The 16103-nt window shown below is 46.7% G+C and overlaps 1 pseudogene across 1 annotated transcript in view; it reads right to left on the bottom strand.

Moving 5' to 3' along the window:
- LOC308611519 (centrosomal protein of 78 kDa-like) overlaps window positions 1–16103 on the bottom strand; it is a 739857-nt pseudogene that overhangs the window by 255989 nt on the left and 467765 nt on the right. The window lies entirely within an intron of this gene.

Raw genomic sequence — 16103 nt, 5'->3', positions numbered from 1 at the left:
TATTTTTTAATTTCCTCTTTGATTTCTTCGGTTATCACTTCGTTATTAAGTAGTGTATTGTTTAGCCTCCATGTGTTTGTATTTTTTACAGCTCTTTTCCTGTAATTGATATCTAGTCTCATAGCATTGTGGTCAGAAAAGATACTTGATACAATTTCAATTTTCTTAAATTTACCAAGGCTTGATTTGTGACCGAAGATATGATCTATCCTGGAGAATGTTCCATGAGCACTTGAGAAAAATGTGTATTCTGTTGTTTTTGGATGGAATGTCCTATAAATATCAATTAAGTCCATCTTGTTTAATGTATCATTTAAAGCTTGTGTTTCCTTATTTATTTTCATTTTGGATGATCTGTCCATTTGTGAAAGTGGGGTGTTAAAGTCCCCTACTATGATTGTGTTACTGTCGATTTCTCCTTTTATGGCTGTTAGTATTTGCCTTATGTATTGAGGTGCTCCTATGTTGGGTGCATAAATATTTACAATTGTTATATCTTCTTCTTGGATCGATCCCTTGATCATTATGTAGTGTCCTTCTTTGTCTCTTCTAGTAGTCTTTATTTTAAAGTCTATTTTGTCTGATATGAGACTTGCTACTCCAGCTTTCTTTTGGTTTCCATTTGCATGGAATATCTGTTTCCATCCCCTTACTTTCAGTCTGTATGTGTCTCTAGGTCTGAAGTGGGTCTCTTGTAGACAGCATATATATGGGTCTTGTTTTTGTATCCATTCAGCCAATCTGTGTCTTTTGGTGGGAGCATTTAGTCCATTTACATTTAAGGTAATTATCGATATGTATGTTCCTATTCCCATTTCCTTAATTGTTTTGGGTTCGTTATTGTAGGTCTTTTCCTTCTGTTGTGTTTCTTGCCTAGAGAAGTTCCTTTAGCATTTGTTGTAAAGCTGGTTTGGTGGTGGTGAACTCTCTCAGCTTTTGCTTGTCTGTAAACGTTTTAATTTCTCCATCAAATCTGAATGAGATCCTTGCTGGGTAGAGTAATCTTGGTTGCAGGTTTTTCTCCTTCATCACTTTAATTATGTCCTGCCACTCCCTTCTGGCTTGTAGGGTTTCTGCTGAGAGATCAGCTGTTATCCTGACGGGGATTCCCTTGTGTGTTATTTGTTGTTTTTGCCTTGCTGCTTTTAATATGATTTCTTTGTGTTTAATTTTTGACAGTTTGATTAATATGTGTCTTGGCGTATTTCTCCTTGGATTTATTCTGTATGGGACTCTCTGTGCCTCCTGGACTTGATTAACTATTTCCTTTCCCATATTAGGGAAGTTTTCAACTATAATCTCTTCAAATATTTTCTCAGTCCCTTTCTTTTTCTCTTCTTCTTCTGGAACCCCTATAATTCGAATGTTGGTGCGTTTAATGTTGTCCCAGAGGTCTCTGAGACTGTCCTCTGTTCTTTTCATTCTTTTTTCTTTATTTTGCTCTGCAGCAGTTATTTCCACTATTTTATCTTCCACCTCACTTATCCGTTCTTCTGCCTCAGTTATTCTGCTATTGATCCCATCTAGAGTATTTTTTATTTCATGTATTGTGTTTTTAATCGATGCTTGATTCATCTTTAGTTCTTCTAGGTCCTTGTTAACTGTTTCTTGCATTTTGTCTATTCTATTTCCAAGATTTTGGATCTGGGAAATAGAATCTTGGATCATCTTTACCATCATTATTCTGAATTCTTTTTCAGGTAGACTGCCTATTACCTTTTCATTTGTTAGGTCTGGTGGGTTTTTATCTTGCTCCTTCTCCTGCTGTGTGTTTTTCTGTCTTCTCATTTTGCTTATGTTACTGTGTTTGGGGTCTCCTTTTTGCAGGCTGCAGGTTCGTAGTTCCCGTTGTTTTTGGTGTCTGTCCCCAGTGGCTAAGGTTGGTTTAGTGGGTTGTGTAGGCTTCCTGGTGGAGGGGACTAGTGCCTGTGTTCTGGTGGATGAGGCTGGATCTTGTCTTTCTGGTGGGCAGGTCCACGTCTGGTGGTGTGTTTTGGGGTGTCTGCGGACTTTTTATGATTTTAGGCCACCTCTCTGCTAATGGGTGGCGTTGTGTTCCTGTCTTGCTAGCTGTTTGGCATAGGGTGTCCAGCACTGTAGCTTGCTGGTCGTTGAGTGAAGCTGGGTGCTGGTGTTGAGATGGAGATCTCTGGAAGATTTTCGCCGTTTGATATTATGTGGAGCTGGGAGGTCTCTTGTGGACCAGTGTCCTGAAGTTGGCTCTCCCACCTCAGAGGCCCAGCACTGACTCCTGGCTCCTCAATTTGGGATGATGTGTTGTCTATTCATGTATTCCACAGATGCAGGGTACATCAAGTTGATTGTGGAGCTTTAATCCGCTGCTTCTGAGGCTGCTGGGAGAGGTTTCCCTTTCTCTTCTTTGTTCTCACAGCTCCTGGGTCTCAGCTTTGGATTTGGCCCCGCCTCTGCGTGTAGGTCGCCGGAGGGCGTCTGTTCTTCGCTTAGACAGGACAGGGTTAAAGGAGCAGCCTCTTTGGGGACTCTGGCTCACTCAGGCCGGGCGGGAGAGAGGGGCACAGAGTGCGGGGCGAGCCTGCAGCGGCAGAGTTCGGCGTGACGTTGCACCAGCCCGAGGCGCGCCGTGCGTTCTCCTAGGGAAGCCGTCTCTGGATCCCGGGACCCCGGCAGTGGCGGGCTGCACAGGCTCCCGGAAGGGCGGCGTGGACAGTGTCCTGCGCTCGCACACAGGCTTCTTGGTGGCGGCAGCAGCAGCCCCAGCGTCCCACGCCCGTCACTGGGCTCCGCGCTTTCAGTCGTGACTCGCGCCCGTCTGTGGAGCCCCTTTAAGCAGCGCTCTTAATCCCCTCTCCTCGCGCACCAGGAAACCAAGAGGGAAGAAAAAGTCTCTTGCCTCTTCGGCAGCTCCAGAGTTTTCCCGGACTCCCTGCCGGCTAGCTGTGGCACATTAGCCCCCTTCAGGCTGAGTTCTCGCCGCCAGCCCCAGTCCTCTCTCTGCGCTCTGACCGAAGCCCGAGCCTCAGCTTCCAGCGCCGCCTGCCCTGGCGGGCGAGCAGACAAGCCTCTCGGGCTGGTGAGTGCCGCTCGGCACCGATCCTCTGTGCGGGAATCTCTCCGCTTTGCCCTACCCAGGTATGTGGGGAGTTTCTTGCCTTTTGGGAGGTCTGGGGTCTTCTGCCAGCATTCAGTAGGTGTTCTGTAGGAGTTGTTCCACGTGTAGCTGTATTTCTGGTGTATCCGTGGGGAGGAAGGTGATCTCCGCGTCTTACTCTTCCGCCATCTTCCTCCGGGTCCAAAAGATAGGTTTTTTAAACGTGGTATTGAGATAAGTGGATAGCATTACATCTCCAGCATCTAGTCTAGTAGGTGTTCAATAATTCTGTGATGAATGACTGAAGAAACATATGGTAAGTCCAGAGCCCAGACTTCTGGTTCCACTGGTGCTGCCTTGTGTGACCTTGGACAGAGAATTACATTTCCACTGAGTCTCAGATACCACGTAGGAAGAGGGTCTCCAACAAGATGGTCACTAAGTGTTCATCCACTTTAGACTTCTAATCCCTCAGGCAGGGAGGGCCCGTGCCTTCCTCCTGGGTACTTGGGCGGTGCCGCCAGTTGTTTTGTTTTTAATCTCAGAGGTTTTCAGGTAGTGCCAACAAATGCTAGGGCTAAGAGAGGCTCATGGCAAGCATTAAAAGCCACTTTATTTTTTAAGGAGGCTTACTATGGTTATTTGTAGTCGTTCAGATCAGGTCCCCTATTCAGTCTGGTGGCCTTTCCATGCAGTCAGTTGGGCTTCCAGCAGCCAGCTGGCTGGTTGGGGTCTTAGGGAGATGCAGCTGCAAACACTATCTGCATTGTCTCTGGAAAGGGTCTGAAGTGATGCCCACCCACCAGGTTCCAGAGCTAGGAGAAGGTTGGGCCAAATTTTGTGAGGGTATGGTTTCTGCTGCACAGAAAAGAGATTCCTTTAATAAAAAGGAGGGAGGCTATTTTCCACTTAACCTTCATTCGTTCATTCAACAAACATGCCCACTATGCACCACTCGTTGCCAGGTGCCATGCTAGGCACAAGGAGGGAGATAGTGAGCAAAAGCCGCATGGTGCCCATTTTTCTGGAGCTTGTCTTCTCAACATCAGCGGTACTGATTTTTTGAGCCAGGTAACTCTTTGTTTGGGAGACTGCCCTATGCATCGTGGGGTGTTTAGCAGCATCCTTGTCCTCCACCCACTAGACGCCAGCAGCAATTATGACAACCACAAATGTGTCCAGGCATTGCTAAATGTCCTGGAGGGGGTAGGGTGGCCAGAGTCACCCCCGGTTGAGAACCACTGGCCTAAAGGGAAGACAGACGAGACGGTGGCCAAAGAACGGCACAAGTGATGCATCATTTCAAAGGCAGTCGTGCGCTGAAGGGGTAGGAGCACAGTCATAAAGAAAGCAGTTCACAGAGTCAGACTGGATTTAAAACCAACTCTCTTGGCATGGACATATATACACACACATGCTACCAAAGGTAAAATAGATAGCTAGTGGGAAGCAGCTGCATCGCACAGGGAGAGCAGGTCGTTGCTGTGTGTCTACCTAGAGGGGTGAGATAGGGAGGGTGGGAGGGAGACGCAAGAGGCAGGGGATATGGGGATATATGGATACGTATAGCTGATTCACTTTTTTTTTTTTTTTTTTTGCAGTATGCGGGCCTCTCACTGTTGTGGCCTCTCCCGCTGCAGAGCACAGGCTCTGGACGCGCAGGCTCAGCAGCCATGGCTCACGGGCCCAGCCGCTCCGCAGCATGTGGGATCCTCCCGGACCGGGGCACGAACCCGTGTCCCCTGCATCGGCAGGCGGACTCTCAACCACTGCGCCACCAGGGAAGCCCTGATTCACTTTTTGATACAGCAGAAACTAACACACCATTGTAAAGCAATTATACTCCAATAAAGATGTTAAAAAAATTAACTCTCTCAAATTATTCTTTAGTAACTTTCCAGTTCTTCCATTATTGTTCGGGTTATTCTTCTGGATGTAGAAAATCATAATGGAATGCCAAGAGACTTTTTTCTTTTTTTTTATTTCAGCCTCAAAATGGCCTTTCCAGCCCAGGGTCCATCATGGCCACTGAGAAGTTATGGAAAACAGATGTGGCTGAGGCTTTAGATCTTAATGAAAAGCTGGTAGGTATACCCAGCATCAGTCCCCTCCTGTCCAAACCTGCGTGCCCTGCAGATAGTTTACACATCAACCTCACATACATGTTTAGTTGTTACAGTAGCTCCACGAGACCCATCTCCTATCCCAGCATGGGCTGGAAATTGCAGAGCCCAATTCCTTGGAAGACTGGGTAGTAAGAATGAATGTTTATATCTGTTGTCATTCCCCGCCCCCCACCAGTTCTCAAAATGGCATAGTGTAAATGGATGCGGGGGAAAATGAAAGTCATACTAAAAGCCCCAAATGCACTCATTTGCAAAGCATGTGTTTCTTCTCTGCAACTGCAGAAAATGAATGAAACAGAATTAGATGTTTGCCTCCTCAAAGTGGCCACCAGCGGTCTTGGGCCAGGCCTCTTACCTGTGAAACGCTTTCTCGTAGTACTTGGATATGAGCAAAACCCTCGAGACTATGATGAACATCAAAGGTATGTCAGGTCACGTGTCCATGAAACACCTCTCCCCAAAAGAGAGGGAGAGAGTCCACCAGCTTCGACAAAGAGACCTCTACCTGGTGATTGATAAGATCACCCTACTCAAGAACCAGCTGCAGAGAAAAGAAGAGCTTTTGAGACGATACGAGAAGGACATTGAACAGCTCAAGTATGGCCCGTGTCCCCGGCAAAAGGCCCAGGCCTCCATTCTCCAGGCTAAACCTCGGGGCAGCTGCAGACCCGTAGGGACCAGGACAAGAGGACAGAGGCCTGGGTGTGGAGGGGGGAGGCGGGATGGTGACTCAGGGCCTGATGGACCCAAGTCTCTGGGCAAGAAAGCAGCAGTTAAAGTACCCTACTGTTAAGGAATAAGGTGCACCTTTTATAAATGTGTCTGGTGTTTCACCATGTGTGTGCTTTTCATAATTCCATCCTATTTTCAGTGGTATCCGTTCCCCCACCCTCTCTGGGAAATTGGGAGGGGCTGGTAGCATAACCGTTGCCCCCTTCATGCTGCACGTCCACAGCCAATGGGCTATTTATTCTGCCCTCTAGTCCCCACATCTTCAGCCTTCCCCCCACTTGTAAGGAAACCGCGAAGCCAGGCATATATGGAAGTGTTCTGAGGATCTCCCAGGTCGGGAGCATTGGTGGTGAGTGAGAAAGCTGAGGAGAAAAGAGACTTTGTCTCTCCCGTGTGCTCAGGCAGAGCAAAGTGTCGGTTCAGATGTACCAGTCACAGGTGGCAAAGCTGAAGGACGACATCTCCAAAGAGGCCGAAGAAAAGGCGCTGCTGAAGGAGGCCCTGGCGCACATGGAAGAGCGGCTGCACCAGGAGAAGAGGGTCACCAGGGCGATCAGGCAGCAGAAGGTGAGAGGTCCCTGCTCGGAGCAGAGCCTCTGAGGCTGCCCCTCAGCTCCCTTTAGAAACAGCCAACTGAGGTCCCAGTGGGATCCAGGCAGCACAGAATGCCTTCGCTCATTGCAAAGGAAGGTGGCAGAATAGCTTTAGCGTTAGGCAGACATAGGTTTAGACTCTTGTTCTGCCACTTACTGTGTGACTTCAGGCAGCTTTTTTTTTTTTTAACATCTTTATTGGAGTATAATTGCTTTACAGTGTGGTGTTCGTTTCTGCTGTATAACAAAGTGAATCAGCTATATGCATACGTATATCCTCACATCCCTCCCTCTTGTGTCTCCCTCCCACCCTCCTTATCCCACCCATCTAGGTGGTCACAAGGCACTGAGCTGATCTCCCTGTGCTATGCAGCTGCTTCCCACTAGCTATCTGTTTTACATTCGGTAGTGTATATATGTCCATGCCACTCTCTCACTTCGTCCCAGCTTACCCTTCCCCCTCCCCATGTCCTCAAGTCCATTCTCTACATCTGTGTCTTTATTCCTGGCATGCCCCTAGGTTCATCAGAACATTTTTTTTTTTAGATTCCATATATATGTGTCAGCTTAACCTCTCTGAGACTCATAGTCTAGCTTGCCTCTATGTTTTTTTTTTTTTTTTTTTTTTTTTTTAATTTATTTATTTATTTATTTTGGGCTGTGTTGGGTCTTCATTTCTGTGCAAGGGCTTTCTCTAGTTGTGGCAAGCGGGGGCCACTCTTCATCGCAGTGTGTGGGCCTCTCACTATCGCGGCCTCTCTTGTTGCAGAGCACAGGCTCCAGATGCGCAGGCTCAGTAGCTGTGGCTCATGGGCTTAGTTGCTCCACGGCATGTGGGATCCTCCCAGACCAGGGCTCGAACCCGTGTCCCCTGCATTAGCAGGCAGATTCTCAACCACTGCGCCACCAGGGAAGCCCCGCCTCTATGTTTTTAAACTTTCTTTTTTTTTTAAGTTAATTTTTATTTTATATTGGAGTATAGTTGATTTACAGTGTTGTGTTAGTTTCAGGTGTACAGCAAAGTGATTCAGTTATACATACACATATATCTATTCTTTTTCAGATTCTTTTCCCATATAAGTTATTACAGAATATTGAGTAGAGTTCCCTGTGCTATATAGTAGGTCCTTGTTGATTACATATTTTATATATAATAGTGTGTATATGTTAATCCCAAACTCCTCTAATTTATCCCTCCCCACCACATTTCCACTTTGGTAACCATAACTTTCTTTTCAAAGCCTGTGAGTCTGTTTCTGTTTTATAAATAAGCACATTTGTATCATGTTTTTTAGATTGCACATATAAGTGATATCATATGATACTTGTCTTTGTCTGACTTACTTCACATAGTATGATAGTCTCTGGGTCCATCCATGTTGCTGCAAATGGCATTACTTCATTCTTTTTTACGGCTGAGTAGTATTCCACTGTATATTTGTACCACATCTTCTTTATCCACTCCTCCATCAACATTTAGGCTGCTTCCATGTCCTGGCTGTTGTGAACAGTGCTTTCTGAGACTCATAGTCTAGCTCGTCTGTATTTTTTTAACTTTTGATAATTCGTGTATTTTATCTTGTTCTTTCTATCCAGATAACTCTTTTTTCTACCAGTTGTATTGAGACATAATTGACACACAGCACTGTACTGAGCTTAAGGGTGTCCAGCATCATGATCTGACTTCCCTGCCTCCTGCAATGATGACCACAATCAGTTGAGTGAACAGCCCGAGTGTTTTTAAAGGCAGCGATTCTGATTTTCATTGCTCTGCCAGGTGCCAGGGATACACCGAGGAAGAAGCTCTCTGAGAATAAAGATTTGGGTTTGCTCTTCTGAGTAGCCAGAATAGTACTCCAGTCTTTCTGACTTGGGGATGTGTATTTGTACACGCATCCTTGCATGTATGTGTGTACATGTGAGTATGTGCTGTGGGTTGGCATGTGTGTGTATTTGTATGTGTGTGTTTGTTGCCTGCATGAGCTCTAAGGAGGCCAAGGTCATAGAAGGGTGCCCTTCTCCTCAACCAGGAGGTGATGGTCAGATAGTTCCTTGCAGAAGCCTGCCCTCCATCCTGCGAACCTTCCAGGCAATAAGTTTCCAGACAGCAGGCTTTCTGGCTTAGAGCCCCAGAAATGAAAAGTGGCTGTCCTGCTCTGAGGGAGCCTGGGTGCGGTGTTTCCAGTGCTCACTGCTGTGAATTAAACATCACAGGCCTTAGTCTCTGTGTGACATGGGGCTGCCTCAGGCAGAGGACAGTTTCCTTTCACACCAAGCAATGCCAGGGAGAGCTGGGCCAGTGACAGAGTTGTGACTTTCCCTTTGATGTGCCCTCTGGAGAGCTTACCCCTCCCCGAAGTGCCCACCCCCGCCCCCAGGGCTTGGCAGACTAGGTCCCAAAGCAGAGACACCAGACCACAGAATGGGACAGAGAAGGGCCCCCAAAAAAGCCATTGTCATGTACTGAAAACCTGAGGATTTACATAATGAGGTTTCACATGCTTTATTCCTGGGCTGCCTCATTCACACACAACGCAAGGGACGTGCCAGCCTGTTTGGCGCTGGACATCCCTCAGCCGAGAAGGGTCTGAAATGGCCAAGTTGAACCTGTGTCAGGGTCCCCAGAAGAGCTACAGCTAGTAGCTTTCAAATTCGTGGAATTCACAACTGGGGGAAAGACTTACCAAGGGGCAGGCACCTGCTCCACACCACACATGCTTCATCTCTCCCATCAACCCGCAAGGGATTCTGGCAAGTGTCGGCCCCTTAGAGAGAGGGGAAAGCTGATTTGACAGAGGGTACCGTTCCCTGGCTACTAAGTGGCAGAAACAGGATTTCCTCCCCACCTGCTGCCCTCCCCCGCCCAGGTTCACTTTTCCACACCCCTTCCTTCTGTGTCTCCCTTACCAGGGTGGCCCCCTTGGATACCTCGCACCATTGCTCCTGGGGGTTTCACTCCAGGACTCAGGTTTGCATTTCAGGCTTGTTGTTAATATGTTGTCAGAAATCCCTGTTTGTCAGGAAGAAAACAATAATACATTTTAAGTTTTGCTGGATCCTAAAGGGCACTTGTGTACATCTGTGTTGGTATCCGTTCCTTCCAGGGAGTATATCTTCGTTGTCTTTAAGCAGAAATTAACAGAAAGTAGAATTCCTCTTTTCTAAGTTTTACACTTAGTATTTTCACAAGGAGCCTTAGTTTTTTAGCCTCCTGTATAAAACTTTGAAACTCTTCACCCGTTCACAGAGGTTGCACGGTTGAAGCACTGAGATGAAATTACACATCTTATGCTTCAGAATTGCCCCCCCCCAAAAATGGAGTTTGTAGTTTTAATGTTTGACCATCTCTTCACCAAGCAGACCTTTCAAGAATCAAAAGTCCTATTTCCACATTAATATCTCTGGCTGTGAGAATGAGACTTGGTATAAGATGCTGGGCCTTCACAGCGAACTGGGCCTGTGGCTCTGTCCATGTGGCAGAGGGACGGGAACCGCGGCCCAGGCCGTGCTCACTCGAATCCACATCCCACATCACTCGAGAAGCCGGCAGTGTCTCTCAGAGTTCAGAGGCCAGATTTGGAGTCAAACAAATAGGGGTCAAGCCCCACCGCTGCCCCGAATGACCCTGAGTAAGTGGCTTGACCTCTGTATCGCAGGTTCCTCTACAAAAGCAACCAAAACTGTTAGCAAGGGGCCTCCTCCGTGGGGCAGTGTGAGGGTTAAATGGCAAAATGCCTGCAGTTCCTGACACATCGCAAGCCCCGTTTCTAAGGGGGAAGAATAGGCAGCTCATGGATGGGTGGGGATTCCTCTATTTCTTTCAGGGAGCTTCCTGCCAGCTGACGCCTTCCCCGGTCCTCCCAAAGCCGCCAGCTCTTATGGGACACGCTCTTCTCTTTGGTGAATACGACTAGGGCCACGGCCAAGAAAGGACCCAGATACCTTTTGTGAATGGGCTAAGGCTGGGATTTTCAAGAGGAAATTTTTAAATGCACAGAAGTTGCCACTTGGGAAGCACGCAAGCCCTTTCTTAGGGCTTGAAGTGTAAGAAAGGCTGAAGGGCACAGGCTGCTGCTGGCAGGAGAAGCCGCTCAGCTCTCCTGCCAATCAAATCTCCAGCCAATGAAGTCCTGTCTAGGGGGCATGACCACCGCTTTGTCTTGTGGTCTCAGCCAGGAAAACCCCCTAACCTTCCCTCTGCTTAATTAGCTCACATCCCTCTTCTTTAAGATGAGAATAAAAATGGCACCTAGCTCGTAGCCTTCCCAATGGGAGCTTGTATACAAAACCCTTAGTACATAGGACCACAAAGCATACACGCTCTCCTACCATCGTCATTATCCTCACTATTCTATTTAACTCACTGTCTTCCAAGATTTCCTTGGGCCCAGGTATTGTCAAGATTCTGGCTTCCTCCTTGCACTTGTGTGTTTTGTTTGTTTGTTTGTTTGTTTTTGCGGTACGCAGGCCTCTCACTGTTGTGGCCTCTCCCGCTGCGGAGCACAGGCTCCGGACGCGCAGGCTCAGCGGCCATGGCTCACGGGCCCAGCCGCTCTGTGGTATGTGGCATCTTCCCGGACCGGGGCATGAACCCGGGTCCCCTGCATCGGCAGGTGGACTCTCAACCACTGCGCCACCAGGGAAGACCGAACTGTATACTTTCAAATGGTTAAGATGGTAAATGTTATGTTATGTATATTTTACCATAATTAAAAATTAAAAATGTTAATTATTTGGGGAAAAAATGCCGTTGGGGACTTTATAATGGATGGCTCAGTCTGTTAGCACTGGACTTACCATTCAATCTCAATATCGTTAAAAACAGGATGACCAGACATTATGTGCTCACTGTGTGATGCAGGATGGATCACACAGTACCGCCTGTGAAGGCGACTGGACAACAAAAAGACTTTGATCTCCTCAGACCTCTAGATCTAACTATTTGTTTACAGGAAACATGGGGAAAAGAGGAACAAGTTAACTGAAACCAAGAAGAAGTGATCAGCCAAATCCAGTATGTGAATGTTCTACAGGACTAAAGACCCAGTTTCTACAACAAATCAGTGGCTGGGGGATAAAAAAGGTCAGGGGCGGGGTGTTGCTGTTACAGAATTAAAGACATTTCAGAGACATAACAACCAAGTGTAATGTGTGGACATTGTCTGGATCCTGATTCTAACAAACCAACAGTAAAAAAGATATCTCTGAGAGAATCAAGGAAATGTGAGCATGGACTGAATAATAGATGATATTCAGGAATGATAATAAGTATTTTTAGCTGTGATCATGTCAAGGCGGGGATAATGTAAAGGAAAAAAAGTCCTTTCAGTTAGGATGTCTTTATGGGTGAAATGACACAACTTGCTTTAAATTAACCTAGAAAAAAACTCAAAAAGGAAGAAAAAAGAATGAGAGAACACTGGGAAAATGTTGAAGCTGGATGATGAATACATGGAGTTAATCGCAGGCTTCTCTAGTTTTGTGTGTGTTTCCAAAATCCCAGAATAAAAAACAATTTTTATGTAGGCAATCTCAAAGGAACATACAGACACACACACAAACAGAGTGAGCTACAACCAAAGCATAAGCAAATGAGGAAGCCATTTGCCTTTAGTAAGTGCAGGAAAAGGGAGATTAAGCCTTGGGCCTTGAAAAATGAGCTCACCAAGTCTAAGATGCCTGTATTAAGCTGGCACCCTCAAAGATGCTCCACACCCTGGCAAGAGGAGGGCTTAAAAACTTTTTTTTTCTGGACTTTCAGAAAGGGGAGCCTATGAAAACCTGTAGTTTTCAATGTGGCTCTGGAGGGGAAAACTAATAATGGCCACAATACTGATGATGATGATGATCACCCTGAAGGTTTGTAACCACGTGGGTCTGGGGCTCAAGTTTATACTCCATGTATTCAGTGGGAAAACTCCCAAGTTGAGGAAATAAATGTCAGTGTTCAGAGGTTATTAGCATCCCTGGCATCCAGCTGAAACAAACAAAAAAGACTTCCGAGAGCAAAGCAGCCAGGAATCAGACCCCTCAGGATTCCCACAGATTAAGTTCAATGAAGAATGAGATCACAGTCAAATTACTAAACATCCAAGCAATAAGTCAGTATGAGCCAGAGTAAGCAGACACAACAAACAAGACATTGAGACACCACCCCACTGCCACTCCCACCCAAAGATTTCAGATGTTAGAATTATCAGATAACAGATTCTAAAATCACTATGTGTTCAATATTTGTTTAAAGAAGGCTTTTAAAATGAGCAAGGAATGAGACTATCAAAAATGGCCAGGCATTTGTCCTCAGGAGTTTGTGGGAGCACAGGAGAGCTATTTGACCCCTGTACATTTGGCTCTTCCATTCTGGTGGGAAAAACAGATTTCTTTACAGAATCAAATTATGCTGGCAATAAAAATTCAAGTGCTTCCAGGAGCCCGAGAGGAAATATGATCAGTGCATTGGGCAGGCAGAACATAGGCTGTATCTAAAGAGGGAGCCTCTTCTCAGCCCCAGCAGATTGTTGATCTATATACAAGAAGAGAGTCCAGGTATTGCCAGATATTCCCATTTTCCCAAAAAAAGGCATAAATCCAGATGTCAATGATCTGTACATGTTGGCTACTGTGGTAGACATCTGGTTTTTGTCACCTAATAGCAATTGACCTCTCTTCTAAAATATTATGGTGTTATGATCCCCCTTTGGGGACAACACCTTTCTCCTAGTCTCAGTCCAGTTTCTCAGAGATGGTGTTGATTCCACCTCTGGCTGCAGGGCTGGGCATGTGGCTCAAGCTCAGCCAATCAGAGCAGTCTCCTGGGCCACAATAATTGGCTCAGGAATGGGCTTTTGACCCACCCAGAGAAAATGAGAAGCAGTGAGGCCATTGGGGGAAGCTTAAGAAAAAGACTCTTATCCTTCCCTATGGAATTCAAAGCTGAGAAGATGTAAGGGCTGGAGCTTCGGCTGCCTTTTTGTGACCATTATAGAGAGATTCTGTCTAAGGTTGGATCCACATGGTTCAAAGAATCCCTGAGAGCTGGAGAGAGGTCAAGGCCTCATGATATCATCTGAGCCTGAACCCAGAGGTTCCCTCTAGACTTTTCATTTTTGGTAACCAGTGAATTTGCATTCATGCTGAGGACAATTTGAATAGGTTTCTCTGTCACTCCACAGAAAGAGGCCTCTCCCTTCAGCAATTAATTAAAAGTCTTTTAACACGCTGGGAAAGCCAGACAAACATATCTGAGGGCTGACCATGGACCTTCAGTCTGCGGTCTCAGCACCTGGCCCCCCCTCTCCTTCTGTACTCTTGTCCCTAGCTTCTCTGATGACTCATGTTCTGGCCTCCATTCCCACTGCTCCTGCCTTGGACCATCCTCTTCTCTCCCTGCTCTGCCTCCGGAAATCCTACTCATCCTTCAGAACTCAAGTCAAATGGGTCCTTTTTTCTTAGCGCTTTTCCTGACAACCCCACCCTAAGCCCTACCCGAGGCAGAAGAAGATACTCTCCCTCCATCCCCAGGCCCCTCTGACCCCCCCACCGATGAACACTCAGCCCTTCTGCTGAGGATCCTAATTACCCATCCACGTTCCTGTCTCCCCTGCTTCTTGACCGTGATCCAAATTCAGACCCAGATTAGAAGGGATGATATTTGAGGCTTAAGTTTCAAAAAACAATCAGTTCTTAGGAGAAGTCAGAAAACATGGTGAAAGATGAGAATTTGGGTCAGGGATTCGAAAGAAAAGAACAGTTGTTCCGGGGAAAAGAGAGGGTCTATGTGGAGTGCAGTGAGGAAGGAGGAAACACTGGACATATTTAGACCAAACGAAATGATTCAGAGGAAACCTGAGAAGAAATGTCTAGAGAGGCATGAGGTTGATCTGACTGGAAAGGAATATAAAAATTGTGTGACGGGAATGACCCAAAACAACAACGACAAAATGCCCAAAATAGGTGCACTGTTCACATGAGAAAAGAATACGGACAGCAGCAAGACGCTGAGAAACCTCCAGAAAACAAGAGAGAAGGTGACAAAGGATGAGGTCATTTCAAACCAGATAAACTGGGAGGCTTTCTATGAATTGAAAGGGGTTTTTCAAAAGCTAGGGCTCATGTTGGCTTGCCCCTGATGGAAACTCAGGGCACCGAGGCCTCCTGGAATTTTCTGTTCAACAGACAGACACAGGGAGGGTCCCAGGAGGCCAGGCAGTGGCTAGATGTACCAAAAGAACTACCATGGGTCAAAGGACAAAACAAGCAAGGTGTCAGTTTATGAGCCACCCCAGGGAAGCACTGTCTCGCTTTTTACTTCTAAGGACCATGGGACCTTGTCCACAGTTCCCATGCCACCTACCCTGGGACCAAGTCTTTCTTCATGTGATAAAATACCTAAGCCGGAGAGTATCCAATCACAGAGGTCTTTAACCTTTGTTGGGGACATACCTGGTTGAGGCTCTGAGCCCTCTTCCCAGAAAAATACACACAGCCTCAGACACAACAAAGTTTCCTTCCCGTTTAAGCAGCTTATACCCGCCCTGGGGCCCATCTCTTGAACAATATTTCCTAAACTCATTCACTTAATCAAAAAAACATTCATTGCGTGCCAGCTACCTGGTACCTGCCAGGAACTGCTGCCAGGTACTGCTCCGGGCACCAAGGATACAGGGATCCTCGCCTCATGGAGTGGACCTTCCAGTTTGTATCTGAGCCCTCAAATGATCAGAATGTCTGGCGAAGCGGCCCGGGAATTCAGTGATTCTGACATGGGGCCAGAATTAGGACCTGTCGTCCCAAAGAGCCCCAGCTCAAACACCCCTTCTGTAAGGAGAGAGGGGAGGAGTGTATTGAAAGCATGTGCTCTAACTGGGAAGCTCATAGCCTGCTGAGGGAGTGTAGAGGGTGCCTGCACTTTGGAAAAATGTTTGGCAGAATCTCATAAAGCCGGATGTATGTGTGACCCAGAAATTCTACTCCTAGATATATACCCAAGAGATATGTGCACATGTGCATACCAAAAGGCATACACAACGGCCCCCAAATATCCCTGGTGTTCACACCTCTGTGTCCCCTCCCCTTGAGAGTAGGCAGGACTGTACCTTATTTCTAATCAGTAGATGCTGCAAAGGTGATGGGCATGTCATTTCTGTGATTATGTTACAGAAGATTGTAACTTCCATCTTGCCTGGAGACTCTCTCTATGGACTCTCACTGGCTTTGATGAAGCAAGCCACCTTATGGAGAGGCCCACATGGCAAGAAACAGTGCAAGATCTCTGGCTAACAGCCAGCAAGGCGGTGAGGCCCTCAGACTAACAACCCTCAGGGAACTGTATCCTGCCAACCACCACATGAACTGGAAAGAGGATCCTTCCCCAGCTGAGCCTCAGATGAGACCCCAGCCCTGGCCACCTCCCTCATTGCAGCCTGGGAGAGACCCTGAGCAGAGAACCCAGCTAAGCAGTGCCCGGATTCGTGACCCACAGAAACTGTGACATAAGTGTGTGTTTTTGGGATCCGTTAAGTTTGCCGTAATTTGTTCTGCAGGAATAGATAACAGAGTGTAATGCAATGCAGCAGTGAGAAT

The sequence above is a fragment of the Mesoplodon bidens genome, assembly GCF_964165515.1.
Source record: "Mesoplodon bidens genome assembly, contig: HAP1_SCAFFOLD_120, whole genome shotgun sequence".
Classification (NCBI taxonomy): Eukaryota; Metazoa; Chordata; class Mammalia; order Artiodactyla; family Ziphiidae; genus Mesoplodon; species Mesoplodon bidens.
The sequence above is the reverse complement of the archived record's forward strand: the minus strand, read 5'-3'. Positions and strand labels throughout refer to the sequence as shown.